The sequence below is a fragment of the Triturus cristatus genome, chromosome 4_1 (assembly GCF_964204655.1).
Source record: "Triturus cristatus chromosome 4_1, aTriCri1.1, whole genome shotgun sequence".
Taxonomy (NCBI): domain Eukaryota; kingdom Metazoa; phylum Chordata; class Amphibia; order Caudata; family Salamandridae; genus Triturus; species Triturus cristatus.
Window position 1 is genome coordinate 133,125,704 of NC_140585.1, and position 4,980 is coordinate 133,130,683.

The window sequence follows — 4,980 nt, forward strand, 5'->3', positions numbered from 1 at the left end:
GTAAAATGGGACAATTTCAAAGTACCTAATCCCTCATAAACTTCCGAGAGGAAGCATGTAATAAATCTACCTAATTTTCTGGAAAAGTAAGAGGCAGGATTTTTGTTATCACCTCAGATGGGACTCGAACCCACAATCCCTGGCTTAGGAGGCCAGTGCCTTATCCATTAGGCCACTGAGACACACATGCATAGCGCTTTTCTAGAGGCATTATTTAAATGTATTCTATGGTCAGACACCGGTGTGTGCACACAGGGCATTTTTCACTTCTCTCTATAAGTAAACTTCCCATTTTCATCCTCTTCCATCCCCGACTTTAACGCTCTCTTCTATGCTATAATGGAGACTTTGCAATTTTAGCAAGTGGAGAGAAATTGGAGAACCACTTTCGACTCCACACTTCTTCTTCACTTACTTCTTTTCTCAATATACTGGGCTTAGAAAATGGTATCAAGCCATCCTTATCATCAGTAGGACACGGAAAGAGGCACTAAGTCTCCTAACCAAGTTCAACCACACTCTGCAACTTAACCATTGCACTACAAATTAGGCCATGGGGGCATCAGCAAAGGCAGCCAATGTGCCGATCCTTTATACATTTTGTGTAGTACTTTTCTTACTCCGAGGCAAAATCAGCACTTTAACTGCCCAAATCATACAGATTTTACACATGTACCACTCTATGCAGACATAGGCACACACCTTGAAGTTCTTCTACACACACTTAAGCTAAAAACCCATTCTGTCACGTCAAAATTCTGCAAACCCATTACATATTTAGTGCATCGGCATAGAAGCACTTTTTAATGCCACTAAAATGCACAAGTAGTTAGCCTGAAGATGCAACCTGAATGAGTTTACAGTATGTACTCCACTTTATTAATGATTAGTAATGAGAAAGTGAGGACTACAAGAGTATTGGAAAATACTTTTTTCACTCTGAATGTAAAGCAGATTGTGTGACCATTGGCCAAAAACGACCACGAAGGGACTTGAACCCTCAATCTTCTGATCCAAAGTCAGACGCCTTATCCATTAGGCCACGCAGTCATCCGTTCACCTGAGATGATTTTTATCATGTAGGTGGTATGCATGGATGGAGAACATATTATTGAAAGGTATTCAGGTTTACATCCCATAGTGTTCTTTCAGCTCTTTTCGCTGGAAGCACTTTTTTGAAATCTATATATTGAGAATTTTATGAGTACGATATGCTTTTGTTTTCCTTTTTGCATACAAACCTCTTTCCTCATGAGTTTAAAGCTCATTTGTATGCTCTACATAGCTCTGGACGTTTCCAGACGTGGAGTGAAACTGTTTTGAAAGTAGTACAAATTGCTCCTTCCTGCATATGCTAATTTTTCACGCTCACATAGTTTGTATAAGTTTTATGAATCCTGGCTTGACCTATTCAAGTAGCTGAAAGCCTGTCACCACCTCTAGAAACAAGATTCACACCAATCCAATTCAAATCATTTTTTCCAAAAGAATATGTTCTGGCCGGTCGAAAATGCATCTCAGAAAAATAGGCATTTAAAAATCTACTTTGCAGTTTCAGAACACTAACATGACTGTGAAGTGTACACAAGTAAAATGGGACAGTTTCAAAGTACCTAATCCCTCATAAACTTCCGAGAGGAAGCATGTAATAAATCTACCTAATTTTCTGGAAGAGAAAGAGGGACGATTTTTGTTATCACCTCAGATGGGACTCGAACCCACAATCACTGGCTTAGGAGGCCAGTGCCTTATCCATTAGGCCACTGAGACACACATGCATAGCTCTTTTCAAGTGGCATTATTTAAATGTATTCTATGGTCAGACACCGGTGTGTGCACACAGGGCATTTCTCACTTCTCTCTATAAGTAAACTTCCCATTTTCATCCTCTTCCATCCCCGACTTTAACGCTCTCTTCTATGCTATAATGGAGACTTTGCAATTTTAGCAAGTGGAGAGAAATTGGAGAACCACTTTCGACTCCACACTTCTTCTTCACTTACTTCTTTTCTCAATATACTGGGCTTAGAAAATGGTATCAAGCCATCCTTATCATCAGTAGGACACGGAAAGAGGCACTAAGTCTCCTAACCAAGTTCAACCACACTCTGCAACTTAACCATTGCACTACAAATTAGGCAACGGGGGCATCAGCAAAGGCAGCCAATGTGCCGATCCTTTATACATTTTGTGTAGTACTTTTCTTACTTGGAGGCAAAATCAGCACTTTAACTGCCCAAATCATACAGATTTTACACATGTACCACTCTATGCAGACATAGGCACACACCTTGCAGTTCTTCTACAAACACTTAAGCTAAAAACCCATTCTGTCACGTCAAAATTCTGCAAACCTATTACATATTCAGTGCGTCGGCATAGAAGCACTTTTTAATGCCACTAAAATGCACAAGTAGTTAGACTGAAGATGCAACCTGAATGAGTTTACAGTATGTACTCCACTTTATTAATGATTAGTAATGAGAAAGTGAGGACTACAAGAGTATTGGAAAATACTTTTTCCACTCTGAATGTAAAGCAGATTGTGTGACCATTGGCCAAAAACGACCACGAAGGGACTCGAACCCTCAATCTTCTGATCCCAAGTCAGACGCCTTATCCATTAGGCCACGCGGTCATCCGTTCACCTGAGATGATTTTTATCATGTAGGTGGTATGCATGGATAGAGAACATCTTATTGAAAGGTATTCAGGTTTACATCCCATAGTGTTCTTTCAGCTCTTTTCGCTGGAAGCACTTTTTTGGAATCTATATATTGAGAATTTTATGAGTACGATATGCTTTTGTTTTCCTTTTTGCATACAAACCTCTTTCCTCATGAGTTTAAAGCTCATTTGTATGCTCTACATAGTTCTGGACGTTTCCAGACGTGGAGTGAAACTGTTTTGAAAGTAGTGCAAATTGCTCCTTCCTGCATATGCTAATTTTTCACACTCACATAGTTTGTATAAGTTTTATGAATCCTGGCTTGACCTATTCAAGTAGCTGAAAGCCTGTCACCACCTCTAGAAGCAAGATTCACACCAATCCAATTCAAATCATTTTTTCCAAAGGAATATGTTCTGGCCGGTCGAAAATGCATCTCACAAAAATAGGCATTTAAAATCTACTTTGCAGTTTCAGAACACTAACATGACTGTGAAGTGTACACAAGTAAAATGGGACAATTTCAAAGTACCTAATCCCTCATAAACTTCCGAGAGGAAGCATGTAATAAATCTACCTAATTTTCTGGAAAAGTAAGAGGCAGGAATTTTGTTATCACCTCAGATGGGACTCGAACCCACAATACCTGGCTTAGGAGGCCAGTGCCTTATCCATTAGGCCACTGAGACACACATGCATAGCGCTTTTCTAGAGGCATTATTTAAATGTATTCTATGGTCAGACACCGGTGTGTGCACACAGGGCATTTTTCACTTCTCTCTATAAGTAAACTTCCCATTTTCATCCTCTTCCATCCCCGACTTTAACGCTCTCTTCTATGCTATAATGGAGACTTTGCAATTTTAGCAAGTGGAGAGAAATTGGAGAACCACTTTCGACTCCACACTTCTTCTTCACTTACTTCTTTTCTCAATATACTGGGCTTAGAAAATGGTATCAAGCCATCCTTATCATCAGTAGGACACGGAAAGAGGCACTAAGTCTCCTAACCAAGTTCAACCACACTCTGCAACTTAACCATTGCACTACAAATTAGGCCATGGGGGCATCAGCAAAGGCAGCCAATGTGCCGATCCTTTATACATTTTGTGTAGTACTTTTCTTACTCGGAGGCAAAATCAGCACTTTAACTGCCCAAATCATACAGATTTTACACATGTACCACTCTATGCACACATAGGCACACACCTTGCAGTTCTTCTACACACACTTAAGCTAAAAACCCATTCTGTCACGTCAAAATTCTGCAAACCTATTACATATTCAGTGCGTCGGCATAGAAGCACTTTTTAATGCCACTAAAATGCACAAGTAGTTAGACTGAAGATGCAACCTGAATGAGTTTACAGTATGTACTCCACTTTATTAATGATTAGTAATGAGAAAGTGAGGACTACAAGAGTATTGGAAAATACTTTTTCCACTCTGAATGTAAAGCAGATTGTGTGATCATTGGCCAAAAATGACCACGAAGGGACTCGAACCCTCAATCTTCTGATCCGAAGTCAGACGCCTTATCCATTTGGCCACGCGGTCATCCGTTCACCTGAGATGATTTTTATCATGTAGGTGGTATGCATGGATGGAGAACATATTATTGAAAGGTATTCAGGTTTACATCCCATAGTGTTCTTTCAGCTCTTTTCGCTGGAAGCACTTTTTTGAAATCTATATATTGAGAATTTTATGAGTACGATATGCTTTTGTTTTCCTTTTTGCATACAAACCTCTTTCCTCATGAGTTTAAAGCTCATTTGTATGCTCTACATAGCTCTGGACGTTTCCAGACGTGGAGTGAAACTGTTTTGAAAGTAGTACAAATTGCTCCTTCCTGCATATGCTAATTTTTCACACTCACATAGGTTGTATAAGTTTTATGAATCCTGGCTTGACCTATTCAAGTAGCTGAAAGCCTGTCACCACCTCTAGAAACAAGATTCACACCAATCCAAATCATATCATTTTTTCCAAAAGAATATGTTCTGGCCGGTCGAAAATGCATCTCACAAAAATAGGCATTTAATAATCTACTTTGCAGTTTCAGAACACTAAAATGACTGTGAAGTGTACACAAGTAAAATGGGACAGTTTCAAAGTACCTAATCCCTCATAAACTTCCGAGAGGAAGCATGTAATAAATCTACCTAATTTTCTGGAAAAGAAAGAGGGAGGATTTTTGTTATCACCTAAGATGGGACTTGAACCCACAACCCCTGGCTTAGGAGGTCAGTGCCTTATCCATTAGGCCACTGAGACACACATGCATAGCTCTTTTCTAGAGGCATTATTTA

General features: G+C 39.6%; 2 non-coding genes across 2 annotated transcripts; both read right to left on the reverse strand.

The window, feature by feature from the left end:
• Positions 1-1,697: 1,697 nt before the first annotated feature.
• TRNAR-CCU (transfer RNA arginine (anticodon CCU)) lies at positions 1,698-1,770 on the reverse strand. Its single transcript has one exon. It is a non-coding gene; the product is annotated as a tRNA-Arg (tRNA).
• A 2,382-nt stretch (positions 1,771-4,152) lies between these two features.
• Positions 4,153-4,225, reverse strand: TRNAR-UCG (transfer RNA arginine (anticodon UCG)). Its single transcript has one exon. It is a non-coding gene; the product is annotated as a tRNA-Arg (tRNA).
• Positions 4,226-4,980: the final 755 nt, after the last annotated feature.